This window comes from Chiloscyllium punctatum, chromosome 41, assembly GCF_047496795.1.
Source record: "Chiloscyllium punctatum isolate Juve2018m chromosome 41, sChiPun1.3, whole genome shotgun sequence".
Taxonomy (NCBI): Eukaryota; Metazoa; Chordata; class Chondrichthyes; order Orectolobiformes; family Hemiscylliidae; genus Chiloscyllium; species Chiloscyllium punctatum.
The window spans coordinates 42,154,763-42,176,179 of record NC_092779.1 but is presented as its reverse complement, the minus strand read 5'-3'; the positions used below and the strand labels follow the sequence as shown (position 1 = coordinate 42,176,179).

Genomic DNA, 21,417 nt, shown 5'->3' with positions numbered 1-21,417 from the left:
TCGTAGATTGTAGTCAACACATTCTTCAATCAAAGCCTTGAATAAACAAACAGAATGCCACATGGTTACTCTGCAAATGTTCTGACTGTATTTTTAGGGTAAACTGACCTGCAGGCCCCTTGTACGTGCTCAGTCAGGCTTAAAATCCACATGCCTGCTAAGTCACCTGTGACCAGCAATGACTGTTCAGGAGATTTTTAATGGCTCAGTAACATTATTTGTACTACTAAAGTGGAGGGGAAGTACACATATATGTGAAGCAATGCATAGTCATTTTATTTTTTAAATCTAATGTCAACGTTACATCACAGGTTATATTGTTCATCTTTTCCATCACATACAGCCTGACATTATCATACTTCAGGGATTTATTTGATCATTGACACCTACACCTGCCACCATTTCTTTTGGTCATGTTGTTAGTCAGATATTTATCCAAGAAAACATATGTTTTAAATACCTGAACAAAATGGTGCTGGCTATTTCTGGTGGGAATCTGAAACAAGTGTCCAGGACATTGCTTGGAGAAAGGAGAGGAGAGTGATATGTGTTTATTTCTGACTAATGCTCTCTAGTACTATCATTAAATTACTGTTTAAATGACTAAATGACTTCCTTGGGCTTTTATAATCTATCATTCCCACATTTAAAGGCCACTATGTCTATTCCACTACATTTGTTTTTGCTCTCACCCCTCCCCCTCACTTCCTGAATCATGATGGGCTTCCCCTTGTGCTTACCTTTCATGCCCTTCAGCCCATTGAGTCTGTATTGCCAAAAATCTATTGCTACCTACACTAGTCCCACTTTCCTGCATTCCTGTTATGACACTTCAAGTGCTCATCCAAGTACTTTTTTAAGGTTGTGAGGTTTCTACTCCATCACCCTCTGGGTGAAAAAAAATGTTTTTCCTTAAATCCACTCTAAACCTCCTGCCTTCCACTTTAAAAATTATTGCCTTGTCATTGACCCTTTGACCATGAAGAACAGCTACATTCTATTAATCTTATCCATACTCCTCATAATCTTATACACCTCAATTTGACATAATCCAATGCTTGGGGGAGGGGTATAAGTCTGTGGACAATTGAACACTTGGGAGGAGAACTGCCAAGTTACCAGCATGTAAAGTCTGTCTGAAAAATAGCTCTCTTAAAGGTACCTTTATCGATCAGTAAACTATGAAGCCACACCCCCAAAAAGAAAAGTAGACAGGAATGCACGGTGGCGCAGTGGTTAGCACTGCTGCCTCACAGCGCCAGAGACCCGGGTTCAATTCCCGTCTCAGGCGATGACTGTGTGGAGTTTGCATGTTCTCCCCGTGTCTGCGTGGGCTTCCTCCGGGTGCTCCGGTTTCCTCCCACAGTCCAAAGATGTGCGGGTCAGGTGGATTGGCCATGCTAAATTGCCCGTAGTGTTAGGTAAGGGGTAGATGTAGGGGTATGGGTGGGTTGCGCTTCGGCGGGGCGGTGTGGACTTGTTGGGCCGAAGGGCCTGTTTCCACACTGTAAGTAATCTAATCTAATCTATTCTGAAAGCTGCCTGGTTTTGACATAAGAAGTTTTGTTTTCTAAATCTTAATTGGGAGTTTTATCAGATTAGTATTGTAGAAGGGGAAGGTAAAGATAGGCTAGTGGAAGGACTTGTAAATAGTTGTTAGCTATTATTCACTGTCATACTTTAAGAAATAAAGTTGCTAAGTTATACTTTAAATAGTGTTTGGCTGCTCGAATTTTCACAGATTACTACATGGGATAAATCTTTTCTGTGTAGCAGGTTTTGAATTAGCAGAGGGGTTTACCCCATGTTGTAACACTGGTACAACTGGAACATTTAAAAGACATCTGGATGGGTACATGAATAGGAAGGGTATAGAGGGATATGGGCCAAGTTCTGGCAAATAGGACTAAATTTACTTGGGATATGTGGTCGGCCTAGACGAGTTGGACTGAAGGGTCTGTTTCCATGCTGTATATCTTTATAACTCTATAATTAGGTCCCCTTTCAACCTTCTCTACTCCAAAGAAAACAACTCCAGCTTATCCAGGCTCTCTTCATAGCTAAAATGCTGTATACCAGGCAACATCCCAGGCAATATATTTTGCATCCCACCCAGTATGGTCACAGCCTTCCTGTGTGGTGACTAGAACTGCATACAGTACTCCAGCTAAGGTCTAACAAAAGTTCTATATATCCCCAACATGATCTAACTGCTCTTATAATCTATGCCTGATTGATAAAGACAATTATCCTGTATGCCTTCTTAACTACCGTGTTAATTTGTCCTGCCACCTTCAGGCATCTGTGGCAAGTACCCCAAGATCCCTCTGTTCCTTTGAGCTTCCTGGTATCTTTCCATTCATTCAGTACTCCCTTGTCTTGTTTAGTTTTCCAAAGATCGTCATCTGATACTGATCAGGATTTAATTCCATCTGTCCATCTGACCAATCTGTTTATATCCTCCTTTAAGCTAGCACCTTCCTCCTCACTGCAAAAGTCCTTCATCAGGTAGACCTTCATTCCTGATGAAGGGCTTTTGCCCGAAATGTTGATTTTCCTGCTCTTTGGGATGCTGCCTGACCTGCTGTGCTTTTCCAGAACTACACTAATCTTGACTCTGAACTCCAGCATCTGCAGTCCTCACGTTTGCCTGCCTGACAAATGGCTGGCAACCGTTGGGCCACACAAGTTCTAAGCATTGACCAAATCTAACAAGAGAGAATTTAAATATCACCTCTTCACATTCAATGACATTACCATCACTGAATCCCTCATTATCAACATCCTTGAAGTTAACATTGACCTAAAACTGAACTGAATTAAGCATATAAATACTGTGGTTTTAAAAAAAAGCAATTAGAGACTAGGAAACCTGCAGTGAGTAACATACCTCCTCGATCCCAAACCCTGTAAACCATCCATAAGGAACATCAGCAGTGTGATGGAATTCTCTACTTGCCTGAAAGAGTGTAACTTCAAAAACATTTGAGAAGACTGACACCATTTAGGACTAAGTAGCCCAGTTGATTGGTACCATATCCAAAAACACAGTTCCTCCATCACTGTAGCTCAGTAGCAGCAGTGTGTACCATCTATAAGATACACTGCAGAGATTCATCAAGAGTCCTTAGTCATCACCTTCCAAATCCATGACCATTGCCATGTAGAAGGACAAGGGCAGCAGATACATAGGAACACCACCACTACTTGTTTTCCTCCAAGCCTCTCATCATCCAGACTTGGGAAATACATCACCATTCCTTTCGTATTGCTGGACCAAAACCATAGAATAATCTGTCCAATAGCATTGTAGATTTACCCACAGCAAATGGACTGCAGAAGTTCAAGAAGCCAGCTCACCTACCACTTTATCAAAGGTAATTAAAGATGCGCAATAAATGCAAGCCCAATCAATGACACCCACATCCTATAAATGAATTTAAAAGAAACATAGTTTTGCATTCACAGGGAGCATATGTTGAGACAGTAGATGCCATGATATTGCTGCCAGGTCGTTCAGCGTTTTCCTTCCAAGCCTTGTTTCCCCATTGAAATCTGGGATTGATTCAGTAAGGAGTTCATGTCGATCCTAGCACCAATGGAATTGTTCAGCAGCATAGATCCTGATCTTCAGGAAGGCGAATCAGGGGAGAAACTTAAATAATAGTCCTGAAGAAAAAAAATAATAACAGATGACAAATTAAAGGAGCAAACATGATCAGTGTATGCATGGGAAAAGATGAAATAGAGCTATACAACTCTTAGCTTTTTATAAAAAGAAAGTACAAATGCCGTAAATTTGCACTAAAATTCAAAAAAATTAGGAATTGCACAACAGGTCTCCTGGCACCTATAAACAGAAATGATAGGATGATGGATTCTGAGATGACAGCTCTGGTTCAATGATAACCCTCTCATGTTTGAACACAAGATATTTGTTGGTACATTAATGAAATACTTTAGATATGGTGTTGGAAGTGCTGTATTTTGGGTGGATGTATGGGTCCTATGGCATCATTTCAATGAAGATCGAAGGAGTTCTTCCTGGTATCTTGGTGATTATTTATCCCTGAAACAACGTCACTAAATGAAACAAATTATCGCATTGTTATTCATGCAACTTTGCTGTCTGCAAAGATTGGCAGCTGTGTCACAATAATCATTATTCTTTTAAAAGTCAATTGCCTGTGAAGTGCATTTGGACATTCTAAAGTTCTTGCAAACACATTTTGTTTCTTTAATATGTGAGGGAAATAGTAAAGAAATTTATGAAAGGAACAATTAAAGAAATAAATTAAGCACATTTAAAGTGTAAAAGGGAATCCCATGGACGATGGAGTTAAGATGGGGATAGCAATAGAACATCTTGCCTTGGTTTTCACAGAATGGTACCATTGTGAGATAGAATGGGGAAGAAAAGGAGTTATGTCACAGAAAAAAACGCCCTTTGAACTATCATGTGTGCACTGGTTGAAAACAACCATTCAACTATTCAACTTCTATTTTCCAGCACTTGGTCTATAGCCTTGTATACCTTGCCATTACGAGTGCACATCTAAATACTTATTAAATATGATGAAGGTTTCTGCCTCTCCCATCATTACAGCTAGCTAGTTCTAGATTTCCACCATCCTCTGGGGGATAAGGCTTTTATTTACATCTCTTCTACACCTCCTGTTCCTTCCCTTAAATCAATGACCCCCATCTACAAAGGGGAAATGTTTCTTTCTGCCAATCCTATCTATGCCCCTTACAAACTTGTACACCTCTATCATGTCCCCTCTCAATCTCCTCTGTTCAAAGGAAAATAACTCCAGTCTTATCAATCTCCCTTGATATCAAAAAACATATTACTGGAACTTTCCAGCTCAGGCAACATCTTGGTAAGTTTCCTCTGTATCCTCTCCAGTGGTATCACAATATTATACAAAGTATTCAGGAAAGGATAGCCGATAAGCGCAGTCCGCCAATTCCTGCACAACAGACCTAAACAGGAAGACACAACATGCCCAGAGACTCTAGCCACCCTGCCATGCATCAAAGATATCTCGGAGATAATAACCAGACTACTTCGACCCTTAGGCATCATGGTAATCCACAAACCTACCACCACACTGAAACAGCTCCTGATGAATTTAAAGGAACCTGTTCCAACAACCATCAGAATGAACTTCACATATAAATTCTATCTGCAGTCACCAGAATACATGAGCACCAACTAGCCACCAAAAGATATGACCAACTATCACTGGTATCATACACATGGAAGAAGAGAGACACCAGTTCGACTGGGACAATATATCCATCCCGGGACAGGCTAGACAAAGACATGCATGGGAATTCCTTGAGGCCTGGCACTCAAAACAGAACTCCCTTAACAATGGACCCCATTTACTAACCTCTCAGATACAGAACCGGAAATGATATCACCCCCCTATAACAAACCAAGACAGATAAATAGCAAGTGGGGCAGAACCCCAACACTTCACCGGAGGCTCACTTGATGATGTTACCCAGCATGGTGATGAAACGTCTGAGAACAAACCCACCAGCTTAGTGAGCAAACCTATAACCTGATCCACAACCTGAGTTACAAATCTTCTCCAAAACCGCAAATCTAACATAGCTAGTCGACAAACATCTGGAGGCCATAATCTTAAACAAAATAGATTATTGAGAATACATCAATGCTGGCACGAATTCATGACAGTTCGATGAGTTTAATGGAATTCTTTGAAGAAAAACTATGCCAAATTCCTCCTGGTGAGTTACGCATCAATGAATAAAACTATTCATAGGTGGATTTGACAGGTTGTTTACAAGAATTTTCAGTGAGGGTTTATTTTGTGCCCACTTGGGGTCATCATTGGCGTAAATTCCACTTAATTAGCTGTCATGTAAAAACTGGAGTGCAAAACTCTCAACAGAAGCAAACAGGAGACGAGGCAGGGAAGGAGGGCTGTGTAACTTACTCAATTAAATCCAAGTTAACTCCCATAAAAGGAGGAAGTCAGAAATAAAAACATAAGCCATCTGGAAATATTCAGCAGATCCAGGAGCATCTGTCAAGAGAGATACAGTGTTAATGCTTTTAGGTTGCTGACCTTTCATCAGAACTCAGGAGAGAAATGTCACAAGTTCTTGAGCAAATGAAAAGCAGGAGGGGGGAACAGAAGAAAAAGACTGTTATGTCATGGGGTGTAAGACAGGAACAATTAAAGGGTAAAAGGTTGGTGGAAATGGGACAAATGCACGAACAGAGGATATGCCAGAGAAGGTGTGAATAGAAGAATGATGTACAGCTGGAATCTGGAAGCAACTAAAAAGAAAAAAAAGGAGAATATATGTGCAAACTGTGAAGAAGAAGGAAGATATGGGAACCAGAGGTATCGTCTTGAATTGTAACTCAGTGCTGAGTCCAGAAGATAAAGTTTGTAAAGTATCCAATCAAAAGCTGAGCTGCTGTTCCTCAACCTTACATCCGGCTTCATTACAACATTGCAGGACGCCGAAGACAGAGAGGTCAATCTGAAGGTAAAGTGGAGAATTAAAGTGACATGTGACTTAGAGCTCAGGTCATACTTGCAGACTGATCAGAGGTGCTCTACAAAGTGATCACTCAATTAACCCTCCCCCCAATGTAGAGGAGACCACATTATGAGCAGACAGTATTAAGCTGAAAGAAAGTAAATTGCTGTTTTATCAAGGCGTGTTTGGACTTAGAGTGCTGAGGAAAGTGGAGATGAAGAGGAGGCAGAAATTGTAAGTATTTACAGAGATGGTGAAGAAATGAGCACTTACAAAATATACTGATGATGTGTATGTGTGTAGAAATAAAGCATGGTCCAAGTCACAAAGGAATTTCACTGACAGGAACTGTATCTGATTGGTTTTATAGAGAGTCATAACTGCTAAAGGACAGGCCAAGGAATAGCTGGTAGTTCAGGGAATTAAACTCAGACCACAGCAATCTGCAACAGTTCCAGCAGTAGGGTGCAGAGAGGTAGGACAAACCCTTCCTAGGAGATGTGGTAGGTCCACAGCAAGAATTTGAGATGCTTGAATGAACAGACCCACATGATGAATTCTGGCAGAGAATAAGGCAAGAAGACTTGTTATGAATATCAGAGTAGATGTTTTGATCTTATTAGATGCTTAATCGTAATAAAGGCCAGGAATCGTCAGCCCATCCTCCATTGAACTTTGTGGCTTGAGCCACTCTAGAATCAGAGTTCGAGATAAATGCCTCTTTAAAAAGGAAATAAGATCAAAGAGGCCTGATTTGTGAGTTCAATCATTATGATTCTTTATTAAGTAGAACTGCTTGTACGGCTTTAAATAATTTTGGTTGCAGACACTAAGGACATCCCAACCTTTGTATTGCAATAAGATGGAATAGAAACTTGATTTCTCTTCAAAAAAAAATTGAAACAGCAGGAAAATAAGGTGCCCAGAAAGGTGATTGCCAGTAGTTTGTGTTCTCAGCCTAACATTGGCTAAGTACAAGTTTTGGAGCGTTTCATGAATGGTTTCTCTCCATGAGCTCCAATGAGTCTTCTCGTTATCATGTGCCACTCCTGCCATATCATATATTTACCTGTGATGGAAGTCCTTTCCAGCACTGCAACATGCTGGCATCTACAGCACTGATGTCATATTTAATTCACAGTTGTGAAGCAGTTTCAACATTGCTAGCCAGAAAAATTCCTTCAGAGTCGATGTAGTGCGAGGGAAATGAAAAAGAAAATCGCCTGAGATATTAGAGTCGAGAGTGTGGTGCTGGAAAAGCACAGCAGGCCAGGCAGCATCCAAGGACCAAGAGAATCAACGTTTTGGGTATAAGCCCTTCATCAGGAATCTTGAGATTTAAGGCATGGGTGACATTTTGGAGAAATAGATTATCATATTTGTAAATTTATTGTCAGTGTACTGACTGACAATGATTGTAACAGCAGCTACAAGAATGAAGCTACAGAAATTATCCAACCTTAGTGCCATACCTTGTCTAATGGAGTGCTACTCTTTCCAAAATGCCCAGCTAACCTCTTGTCATTGTTGAATGTGGGGTGACACATGCCTTCAGACAGATATTATCACTGAACTTTATTAAACAACCGGAAAAGAAAGAAACAATGAATAAAACAATGAATTTGCTTCTGGGATTAAATGGGGACCAGCAACAAATTTACAGTTAATAAATGATAACTTCACCCAAGACATCAGTTGGAAGTAGGTGTCAACAAAGTCCTGTTGGCTTTCTTGCATCTGATGCTGCACAACTTTATCATATTGAAAGGGATGTTCTCCTGCTCAATGTCCTCAATTTGCTCTTCTGAAGACTGCTTGCTCCTTTCCCATCTCCTCAGTGTCCATCACATCCAGCTATGCAGAGCACAGCACACAGAAATTATAAGGCACCTTCTGTATGGCGTGTAGAGCAAGCTTTCTGCACAGACTGATCCAAGCATCAGAAGGTCATCTTTAGGTGGCCGATCATCTGGTCCATCATGGTCTTGGTGGAAGAATACATCATATCTACACTCAGCCTCAATCAATGGATTGTGCATCAGCATGATTGCAGAAGTAGACCTCGTCCCCCAGTCACCATAGACACATCGAATCCCTACAGTGTGGAAGTAGGCCATTTGGCCCATTGAGTCCACAACAATCCTCTGAAGAGCATCCCATCCAGACTCACCATCCCCTCCTCCATCTCTGTAACCCTGCCGAAATTGAACCCGGGTCCCTGGCATCTGGGAGACAGCAGTCCTAATCACTGCACACCGTACCGCCCAAAAGTTTATTCCTGATGAAGGGCTTTTGCCCGAAACGTCGATTTCGAAGCTACTTGGATGCTGCCTGAACTGCTGTGCTCTTCCAGCACAACTAATCCAAAATCTGGTTTCCAGCATCTGCAGTCATTGTTTTTACCAAAAGTAAAACTTAGTGACCCAACTGCAATACCCCTCTGTGTTAAAAAAATCCACAGATTGAGATCCTCTGAGAAAAAAGAAACCTTTTCTTCTCTGTCTTAAATGGGTAAATGCTTATTCTGAGATAATGCCTGTTGGTCCTGGACTGTTCCATAGTGGAAACAACTTCTCTACATCTATCCTGCAAAACCCCCTGTACGTGAGCACTTGTTTTGTATTCATAGATCAACAAATAAAGTGACTGTGCTCTGAAGTTCCTCCTTGCCATGAAACCTCCTGAGGATGTGAAACCATGATATTATCAAATTTTTAAAGAATGTTTTGCTTTGTTAACTAACAGCATTTTAAACTAGCTTCAACAGAAAATGGAGCAGGAAATGGTAAACACTTGTAGCTAGTTACAGAAAGCTACAGAAAATAATTTCAAAAAGAAAAGCATTCTGTTGATCATTTGTCATGTTCAATGACAGTTTTTATAAACAGTATTCAATTTTTGGAGAGCTAAAACGTTTCCCCAGATTGAGCCCTTACTATATTTACTTCAATTTAAAAAGTCCAGTTATCTACCCACTTTTAAAATAAATGTTGTGTTTAAAAAATTTAAAGTTGCTTAATTTCCACTAGTTTTTTTTGTTTGATCAATTAGAGTTAGCAACATTACTTAAATTTTTGCAATGCAGCAGGAAATACAGATAATACATTACAACAATGTGAAATCTACATTATTATAAGTGGGCGTATTGAATATGACTATTTAGATGGTAATAGAAGGCATAATTTCTGGAGACTGGTGAACTTCAGGTGTCCATAACTACAACTTCTTTTGTGTGATACTTAGAGAAAAGGTATAATTCCCTTTAATCAACATCGTCCCAATATGTTCTTTATGGTATCCTTTCTTGCCATCAACATTAAACATTTAACGCTTTTACTCCACATCCCATCACTTTCCCCCAAATCAGTTTTATTTGAGGGGCTCACTTTGAAAAGCATTACCTGCTCTCTTCAAGGACATCCAGGATGGAAGTGCTCTCTTCATATTTCCTTGGAGGGCTAACGCACTAGTGGAATGGAATGGCAACTTTTGGCAACCATTGGTTCTTGGTCTGTGATTCTCATGAAGACTTGAATATAGTAATATATTCATGAAGACCAATCAAGGAAACACAGGCTCAAAGTAAAGTCTCCAGGAAAAACATCCTTGACCTCATCCTTTCCATTCTGCTGGCTGCAGATGCTTCTGTCCACGACAGTATTGGGAAGAGTGCCCACTGGTCAGTGCAGAATAGCTTGTGCTCCACACATTTCAGTAAGGTCTACTATATCAAAGGTCCATGTACAGATGTTCAATGGTCCTCCTGTCTGTATCTTCCATGTCCCACGGTTTCCAGAACTATGCTAACTATCAAGAGCTGAATTTCTTACAAGGCTGGAGCAACATGGTGGCTCAGTGGTTAGCACTGTTGCCTTACAACACCAGGGACCTAGGTTCAATTCCAGTCTTGGGCAAATGTCTGTATGGAGTTTGCACATTTACCCCGTGTTTGTATGGGTTTCATCCCTCAGTCCAAAGAGGTGCAGGTTAGGTAGATTGGCCATGCTAAATTACACAGTCTCCAGGGATGTGCAGATGAGGTGAATTCACCATAGTAATGCTAGGTTACAGGGATTAGGTGGGATGCTCTTTATAGAGTCAGTGTGGGCTGAATGGCTTACTTTTGCTTCCAGTTTTAATGGTGTTCTGGTTTTATTTTTAAATGTCAATTAAATCTGCTAAAGAAAACTGCCTAGTAATACGCAAAATTATGGAACCATACAACATAGAAGAAGGCCATTTAACCTGTCATATGTGGGCCAGCTTTCTGATAAAATTCTCAATTAATTCTCATCTTCTACTCTTTCCTTGTAGTTTTATGTTTTTCTTCTCTTTATAAGTGCGTAAGTGATTTCAGTATAATTCTCATTTGAAAGACTTTGAACCACCTGTATTGTGTTACTGGTCAGAGAGGATATCACAGCTGTACTGAAGGAGGACACAATGGAGGACTCGAACAGTGAGGCAATATGGGCAGAGCTCAGAAATAGGAAGGGTGCAGTAACAATATTGGGGCTTTACTATGGGCCTCCCAACAGCAGTACAAAGATATAAACAGATTATGGAAAGATGTAGAAGCAACAAGGGTAATGGGAGATTTTAATTTTCCCAACATTAACTGGGATTCACTTAGTGTTAGAGGTCTAGATGGAACAGAATTTGTAAGGAGCATCCAGGGGGTTTTATAGAACAGTATGTAAATTGTCCAACTCAGGAAGGGGTCATACTGGACCTGGTGTTGGGGAATGAGCCCAGCCAGGTGGTTAAAGTTTCAGTAGGGGTTACTTTGGGAATAGTGATCACAATTCCATACATTTTAGAATACTCAAGGGTGAGAGTAGTCCTAAAGGAAGAGTGTTAAATTGGGGAAGGCCAATTATAGCAAAATTTGGCAGGAGCTGGGGAATGTGGATTGTGAGCAGCTGTTTGAAGGTAAATCCACATTTGATATATGGGAGGCCTTTAAAGAGAAGTTAATTAGAGTGCAGGACAGACATATCCCTGTGAAAATGAGGGATAGAAATGGCATAATGGATGACACGTGAAATTGTGAGACTAGCTAAGAGGAAAAACAATGCATATATAAGGTTGAAGTGATTGGAAATAGATGAAGCTTTGGAAGAATATGGGGAAAGTAGGACCAATCTGAAATGAGGAAGTGAGAGGGCTAAAAGTGGTCATGAAATAGCTTTTAGCAAACAGTTAAGGAAAATCCCAAAGTCTTTTATTCATATATAAGGAGCTAGAGGGTAACTAGAGAAAGAGTTGGCCCACTCAAGGACGAAGAAGGAATGTTATGCATGGAGTCAGAGGAAATGTGTGAGGTTCTTAAATAGTACTTTGTGTCGGTATTCACTGAGTGGGACATGATGGATGTTGAGGTTAGGAATAGATGTTTGATTACTCTAGGTGAAAGGCATTAAGGTGACACGTCCCCAGGACTGGATGGGATCTATCCCAGGTAACTGAGGGAAGTGAGAGAGGAAATAGCTGGGGCCTTAACAGATATCTTTGCAGCATCCTTGAACACGGCTGAGATCCCAGAGGACTGGAGAATTGCTAATGTCACCTTGTTTAAGAAGGATAGCAAGGAAATCCAGGTAATTACAAACCTGTGAGCCTGACGTCAGTGGTAGGAAGCTGCTGGAGAAGATACTGAGGGATAGGATCTACTTACATTTGGAAGAAAATAGGCTAATCAGTGATAGACAACATGTTTTTGTGCAGGGAAGGTCATGTTTTACCAACTTAATCGAATTCTTTGAGGAAGTGACAAAGTTGATTGATGAGGGAAGGGCTGTAATATATATATAGACTTCAGGAGGGTATTCGATAAGGTTCCCCATGGTAGACTGATGGAAAAATGAAGTCGCATGGGCTCCAGGGTGTACTAGCTAGGTGGATAGAGAACTGGCTGGGCAACAGGAGACAGAGAATAGTAGTGGAAGGGAGTTTCTCAAAATGGAGACCTGTGACCAGTGTTGTTCCATAGGGATCCATGTTGGGACCACTATTGTTTGTGATTTCCGTAAATGATTTGGAGGAAGGTATAGGTGGTCTGATTAGCAAGTTTGTGGATAACATTAAGATTGGTGGAGTAGCAGATAGTGAAGGGGACTGTCAGAGAATGCAGCAGAATATAGACAGATTGGAGAGTTGGGCAGAGAAATGGTAGATGGAGTTCAATCCGGGTAAATGCGAGGTGATGCATTTTGTAGTTCTAATTTTAGAGCGAAATATACAGTAAATGGAAAAGCCCTGGGAAAAATTGATGTACAGTGAGATTTGGGTGTTCAGGTCCATTGTACCTTGAAGGTGGCAATGCAGGTTGATAGAGTGGCCAAGAAGGCATTCGGCATGATTTCCTTCATCGGGCGGGTTATTGAGTACAAGAGTTGGCAGGTTATATTACAGTTATAAAGGACTTTGGTTCGGCCACATTTGGAATACTGTGTACAGTTCTGGTCACTACATTACCAAAGGGATGTGGATGTTTTGGAGAGGGTGCAGAGGAGGTTCACTAGGATGTTATCTGGTATGGAGGGCTAGCTATGAAGAGAGGTTGAGTAGATTAGGATTATTTTCATTAGAAAGACAGAGGTTGAGGGGGACTTGATTGAGATTTACAAAATCATGGGTGTGTAGACAGGGTAGATAGCAAGAAACCTTTTTCCAGAGTGGAGGATTCAATTCCTAGGTGTCACATGTTCAAGGTGAGTGGGGATAAGTTTAAAGGAAATATACGTGGAAAGTTCTCCATGCAGAGGGTGGTGGGTACCTGGAATGAGTTGCCAGCGGTGGTAGAGGCAGGCACGATAGTGTCATTTAAAATGTATCCAGACAGATACATGAATGGACAAGGAGCAGTGGGATACAGAACCTTAGAAAATAGGTGACAGCTTTCGATAGAGGATCTGGATTTGCACAGCTGTGGAGGGACGAAGGGCCTGCTCCTGCGCTGTAATTTTCTTTCTTTATAATCTTTATATAGAAAATACATTCCAAACCATAGTAATTATCAGAGTACATAAAATCCTCCCATTACTTCCAGCTCATTGTTACCAATTATCTTAAACTTGTGTGCTCTGATTACTGATTACTGACTGTAGAAAGACATCCACTCTACTAGATCAAAACCTTTCATGCCTAAAACAAAATGTGGAAAACACTGGAAATGTTAGGTAGGCCAATTAATACTGACGGAGAGAACTAACAGGTTTAAGCTTAGATGTTCTAAAAGTTTCCAGCAGCTGTAGCTTTTCTTCATTTGCAGTTTTGGTGTGACATTCAATCTTGAGATGTGCTTCTGGGTCCATGCTCATGCAGTCACTGGAACTGCCTTTTCTCATCCTCTGTTCCATCATTCCACTTCACCCCCTCTCGGTTCATCCTCTGTTCCATCATTCCACATCACCCTCTCTCAGTTCATCCTCTGTTCCATCATTCCACTTCACCCTCTCTCAGCACATCGTCTGTTCCATCATTCCACTTCACCCCCTCTCAGCTCATCCTCTGTTCCATCATTCCACTTCACCCTCTCTCAGTTCATCCTCTGCTCCATCATTCCACTTCACCCTCTCTCAGCACATCCTCTGTTCCATCATTCCACTTCACCCCCTCTCAGTTCATCCTCTGTTCCATCATTCGACTTCACCCTCTCTTGGTTCATTCTCTGTTCCATCATTCCACTTCACCCTCTCTCAGCACATCCTCTGTTCCATCATTCCACTTCACCCTCTCTTGGTTCATCCCCTGCTCCATCATTCTACTTCACCCCCTTTCAGTTCAGCTGCTGCTAAAACCCTTATCCATGCCTTTGTTACTTCTAAGCTTTATTGTACCATCTTCCTTCGGGCTGGTCACCCACACTTTACCCTAAGTAAACTTGAAGCATTGAAGTATTTATTGCCCATGTCTGAAATTGCAGTATGTCCCACTTAATGATCACCCTATGCTTCTTTGCCTACATTGTTTCCTAGCCAAGCAATGACTTGATTTTAAAATGCATGTCCTTGTTTCCAAATCCGTCTATAGCTTTGCCCCACCCTATCTGTGACCCTTCAACCCAACAAACCTCATAGACTCAAAAACAGAAATCACCAGGAAGTCTCAGCAGCCTGGCAGCATCTGGGAAAAGAAATCAAAGTTAACATTTCGGGTCCAGTGACCTGTCTTCAGAAATCCCTCTAAGATATCTGTGTTCTCTAATTCTAGCCTCTTGTGTATTCCAAATTATAATCACTCCTTCATTGGTGGGTGTGCATTCAGTTACTTAGGCCCCAGGCTCTGGAATTCCCTCCATAAAACTTGCCACATCTCTATCTCACGTATTCCTTCTATCAGACACTTTTTAGCACATAATGTTTTGACCAAGTTTTTGATGATCCGAATTAATATCTCCTTATGTTGCTGGATGCTTTCCACTGTTTTATAATGCTCCAGCAAAGTTGGCACACCAGGGTTATATAAACAAAAGCTGTCATTGTTTAAATATTCTATTGGGTTAGTGCCATCAGAAATTGGACTGTTTGTGGTCTCATTCTCCTTCTGAACGCCAGCACATTCGATGAAAGTCTAAAGCCTATGGTCGCTGACATATCAACTTTATGTGCAATACAGAAATTGCTGGAAAAGTTCAGATGGCGGGCACCATCTGTGCAGAGAACGCAGAGTTAACATTTCGAGTCGAGTTGACCATAGCTGGAAAAAGGTGGTATTTATGCTGAAGACTGGGGGTAAATGGGGGAAAGGAGTGGAAGAAAAGAAGTAGAGATGGAGCCCAGCAAGAGAGAACAACAGTTAAGGAGACAACCAAATGGATAATTGCCTATTTATGAGAAAGAAAAACTAGCAATGGGGGAATCTACGTAGGTGCCTGTGCTGAAAGTAGCCCATGTCATCATCACGCCTGGGGTGTGTGGGTGGTTAAAGGACATGGAAGAACACCTTCAGGTTCTAAAATTATTCAATTTGAAACTGGGTCTTGAAGGCTGCAGGGTCTCCATGTAGAAAATGAGATGCTGTTCATCCAGCTGGCACTGGCCTTGCTGAAGCACTGTTTTGGGAGTGGAGGATGAGTAGAGCAGGGTGTCATGCAGGAGCTTATGAGCCACCATGTTCATCACCTCTAACAGGATGCCATTGTCAGAAGCACTAGCTTTCGGAGCGCCGCTCCTTCATCAGGTAGTTGTGGAGTACCTGATGGAGCGGCGCTCCGAAAGCTAGTGCTTCCACATAAACCAGTTGGACTATAACCTGGTGTTGTGTGATTTCTAATTTTGTACACCCCAGTCCAACACTGGCATCTCCAAATCATTCCTCAGGGACCATTCCCTTTGGGACACCCTGGTCCACCCCTCCTCCAACACTTACACATAACCCCATGGCACCTTCCCACATGTTCACTGAAGGTGCAACACCTGCCTGTTTCCTTTCTCCCTCCTCACTATCCAAGGACCCACACACACCTTCCAGGTGAAGCAGTGATTTATCTGCATTTCATCCAAGCTAGTCTACTGCTCACAATGTGGTCTCCTCTACCATGGGGGGGACAAAGCACAGATTGGGTAACTGCTTTGCAGAACACTTATATTTTATCAGCAAAATGACCCCGAGCTTCCGATTGCATGCCACGTCAATATAACGCCATGTTCCCTGGTCAACATTTCTGTCTCCATAATACCATAAGACATAGGAACAGAATTAGGCCATTTGGCCCAAGCTTTGCCATTTAACCATATGTTTCTCAACCCCATTCTTCTGCCTTGTCCCTGTAAACCTTGATTTCCTTATGGATTAGCTATGGGAAATGCAAGGTTGCAGGGATGGGGTAGGGGTTAGGTCTGGATGGGATGTTCTTTGGAGAGTCAGTGTGGACTTAATGGGCCATGTGGCCTGCTTCCACAAAGTAGGGATTCTATGTTTGTACATTATCCACCCCCATACCTCAGACCCTAACTTTCAGGACAGCCAAGCCATTTTCACCTAACTGTAGTCCCCATTATCAGTTTTTCTTTCCCCTGAGTCTACTATCATCCATTCTTTTACCTGCCTAACTGTTGTTCTTTCTCTTTGGGCTCCATCTCCTGTCTTCAGCATAAATACTACCTTTTCCTAGCTACCATTAGTTCTGAAGAAAGATCTCTGGATTTGAAAAGTTAACTCTACTTTCTCTGCACTGATGGTACTAGATCTGCTGAGTGTCTCCAGTAATTTCTGTTTTTGTTTCAGATTTCCAGCATCCTCAGTACTTTTTTTCAGTTCCATGTACCAGTAGTTTCATGTAAAAATGGATTTAGTGATCAGGAACAGCTCCCCCTCGTGATTAAATTGGTGTGCTGTGATATTTGACAGCATAGACCAGTGTGAGTCCAGACTCTGTACCCAGTTTGTTCCTTGGTGGTTATTTTCAATCAGGCAGCTGTCCTTCAACATAACACATTCTTTGACAGCACTATTTTGGGTGCAGTGTTATTTTCACTTGTTACCAACAGTTAATTTACTGAAAAGTGGCAACTAAAAGATTTTGTACGTAAATGGATTAAATAGGACATATTACATTTCATGACACTTTCTATTCAGTGGTCAGTTTGGAATTGATCGATTTCAACAAATGAATGCAGTGAACAACGAAGCAATGCAGATAATAAAGTATTTGCTGTAATTGATTAAGAGCATTCCGCAAATCTGAGATTTAAATGATAAAGTGAGAATTGTATAATGTGATTCAGCAAGACAAATTCAAGTTGGTAAATCTGCCATTCTATTCATTCTGCTATTGATAACAGCATGTTGGTTGTAACAATATCATTAATACATTTCCTTTACTACACTTCTCAGGGTGTCTCTTGTGTCAAGGCTGCAGGATTACATTCAACTCTAATGATCAGGAGACATGCCCTGAGCATGGGTGAATATCAAATGAAGAAAGAGCAAGGGAGCAGCTTTGATTATTCCTTCCACTTCCTTACCTGAGTAAATATCCTGCAACACTTATTATCTGGCATCTCATACCATGAACTATTGGAGAGGCCACAGCAGGACATCAGCTGTTGGCTGTGGAAGAGTAACTTCAGAGGAGACAATCCCAGGAGAGGAGGTGAAAAAACTTGGGGAAAAAAAAATCTATCATAGTCTCGCAACAACACTAGGCTCCATTCCAATTGGAAAATGTCTCCCTCAATAATATTTGAGAACAATGTGCACTCACTGTTTCCACTTGAATTGCCATGCCATTTAAAAATTCGGCTCATTTTTCCACATAATGAGTTTTGCAGTTTCACACACACTTTCCACAACATTATTTAACAGACAGATAAAGAATAACATGTAGGATATTTGCTTCTTTTGATTACATTATTTTCCACAATGTTATTTTCACAGTACTGAACTCAACTCAAACACCTGCCGCTGATTTGTTTTGCCAACCTATTTATGATCACACTCATCATACAATGGCATAAATCGCTGTCATAACTCATCCAAATCAGTGCTTGAGGGAAAAGAAGCAATAACAATGGAGACAAGTTGTTGACCTTGATTAAGGCAGATCCGGGTCATGGTAAGAACTGTCCTTTTTTAAGAGATCACTCTCCTTCATGATTAGCCACCACAAGGAAGACCAATCTGTCCACAGTTGATAATCCTTCTCTTTGTCCTGAAACAGAACACACCAATTTTGTGAAGGTACACATTACACAGAGGGCATCGGAGTTGGAACTGGTGGAAATTCCAGTCTGTTGTCAGTCTGGCACTTTTTGCAGCTATCGTCAGCAAAGAGCTCGGCGCATGAATTACCTGCTGTCTATTCTTGCAGGATATACTGGCACATTCAAGACAAGGTGAAAATCTTGCATTCACTGGCTATTTAGTTGGAAATTTGAGGAAATACTTCCCTACAGTGCGTAAAGAGGCCATTTGGTCCATTAAGTCTGCATCATTCTCCAAAGAGCATTCCTTCCAGACCCAGCCCACAGCCCTCATCCTATATACCCCATATTTCCCATGGCTAACCCAGTAACCTGCACATCCCTGGACATTATGGACAATTTAGCATGGCTAATTCACCTAAACCGCACATCTTTGGACTGTGGGAGGAAACTGGAGCACTGAGAGGAAACTCACTCAGACATGGGGAGAACGTGCAAACTCCACACAGACACCCAAGGTTGGAATAGACCCCAGGTCCCTGGCACTGTGAAGCAGCAGTGATAACCACTGAGCCACTGTGCCACCCTAATGGCCTTTTCTATCAACTTGCACCAATACATATCATAAATTACATAAATCTTCTCCACGAGTGACCTTACCTGGCTAGACACCAAATACTTTGCAGGCTATTTATTGAAGAGACTGATATGGACGACATGGCTGGATTTTAGGAAGGATATAAACAGCTCAATGTTTTATTGGAATTTAGCATGGCTACTAGTCTGGGCACAAAATCAGCATTCCTTTTTATTGTTGTCATGGACAACAGATGGAAACAGATGGAACTGGCAATGTGCATGAATGCTAGAGTCAAAGTATTTTTAGAGTAATTGTTTCTTTTAACTGGGAAGACAAGCAACAAGAAATTGAGAGTAACTGAGTTAATGTTCATTGAAAATAAGTCCTAAGGCAACTCTTCTATTGGTGCTGGGACTTTTCTCGGCATAGCTGCCAAGATGTACTCACTAGGAACATCTGCCATTGACCCAGTTGATCATTGGACATCAAGGGGAGATTTCTATATTAGCCAATGGTGGAAATCAACAACACTATGAGTATAACTAGGGGATTTGCCTGCCAAAGTGGCCTCAAAGAAAAGGGTAACTATGCCAGTGATTCATACTGGCTCCACAACCAGCCTCTGTACTGCTGAAACACAGCTCCATTCACCAAATCTGTCCGTAGAAGACAGGAACGCATTGCAAAGACCATTGTGTTTCTTTATGCTGTGGCATAGCCATTGCATCGAACAAACTGTCTGATCTCATTAACAAAATCTGTCATTCAAAAATTCCAGAGTGATAATGATGCATTTAAACTAAAAATCAAATTCATTTACAGCCTGGACTGCTACTTGTAAACAAGAGATATGAGAATCAAAATTGTTAATATCACGGTTATCGGGAGACTACCAAATGCCAGTCCCTAAATAAGCCAATAAATCTAATTTAAACTTCAGTGAGGGGACCACCTGTTTGCAAAGAACAGCTGATGTTAGTCTCAAAAATATTGGTGTTTACAGACAGGATGCTACTGACATTGTAGGAGAACATGTATTGAATTGTATGTATGAACCAGTGAAGCACAAACCATGTATAAGTGTTTGGTTTTCCAGGATATTCAAAAACACAGGTAAGACTCTAACTATTATACTTTGCTGTACATTCTACGTACTGTTAGAATGAAGAGGTAGGAATCCAAATAAAGACATGAGATATCATGACACATCATCAGGATAGTCATGATTTGGAGATGCTGGTGTTGGTCTGGGGTGTACAAAGTTAAAAATTACACAATATCCGGTTATAGTCCATCAGGTTTAATTAGAAGCACCAGCTTTCAGAGCACTGCTCCTTCATGAGATAATTGTCCTGATGAAGGAGGGATGCTCCGAAAGCTAGTGCTTCCAATTAAACCTGTTGGACTATAACCTGGTGTTGTGTAATTTTTAACATCATCAGGATAGTCGTCTCCAATCCTTCTCCAGTTGCACACAATGGCTGTGGAAATACTCAGGCAATTTCTACTTCAGCTGGAGTACAATCTTTCTTGTCAATCACTCCTGTGGCCTAGCATCTGTATCCTACTAACTGAGCTCGATGGTTCCTGCATCCAATGAAGGTCTCTCGACAGCTGTCATCATCTATTTCTGTTCATTTGTGATATGTACTTCACTATGTGATAATCTAAAGGTCTATTTTGGTAGATCTGCCAAGATGTATGCAGCTGAGCTTTTGGAAGGTGTGTATCAGACACGTGAGGAATGCAAGACCTCCACCTTCCCCAGCATGAGCAAAATAAGAAGTTTCCAGGTCATCATATTCCAGTGACTCTGACATCATATCAACTTGACTGTGATTGTTATTTCCTAAGTGGCTGCCATTCCCAGCTCTTCATCTTCAATGACCAGATATTCCAAGACCTGGCTTACTTCTATTGCTTTGTCCTTTGCCGATGCGTTCCTCCCCTCTCTACTTTCCCTGCTGTGTTGTGCTGTCTCCTCCTGCAAGGATGTTATGAAGAGTGTGACGAGTGAGCACAGTGGAACATTGTGAAAGGATGGAAGCACAGCGTTTGCGGAAGGCCATGGTAACTGATAGTTATATTATAACAAAATGATCAGTGAATGTCAGTAGTGACTGATCAGCAGGGGGATGTGAGCAGATACCTGAAGGCAGAGGCTGAGTTCAAGGTTTGGTCTGAGAAGTGATAAGTTGAGGAAGGCAGGGTGAGAGACTTTGTACTTGACTGCATTCATCTTTGCTGCTCTGAACAGGTTTTTCGACTTCTTGTGGTTCAGTGTCTCGGATTGAGGTACTACACATGTACTGCTGACCTCCTTAGCAACCTCCAGTAATGCATTTATTCATTCTTTTAGGTGTCTTCTTTCCAACCTTTAGGAGAATAGGTCATCTTGCAGGACGTTGCAGTTTTTTGTATGATCCCTTGTCAGACACCTGGGAACCTCTGTGCAACCTTTCTATGTTGAAACTCTATCTCTCTTATTGCAGGTTCTGTATGGAATGTCGATGCTTCCATGAACCTCACAGGATTCCTTTAAGTACTGGAGCTGAATTACACTGCTTGTGTGAGCCTTCCTCCACTCTAATTGTATTAGAAGTCAGAAGCAAAACCAATGAAAATATATTGGCCTCTTCTACTGTGAATGGATCTAACCGT

General features: G+C 41.3%; 1 long non-coding RNA gene across 1 annotated transcript in view; it reads left to right on the top strand.

Annotated features, from left to right (window-relative positions):
- Positions 1–20,033, top strand: part of LOC140465132 (uncharacterized) — a 63,133-nt gene extending 43,100 nt beyond the window's left edge. Inside the window, exon 4 of the long non-coding RNA XR_011955109.1 lies at positions 17,368–20,033. This is a non-coding gene — a long non-coding RNA (uncharacterized lncRNA). The remainder of the gene's footprint in view (positions 1–17,367) is intronic.
- The last annotated feature ends 1,384 nt before the right edge of the window (positions 20,034–21,417 follow it).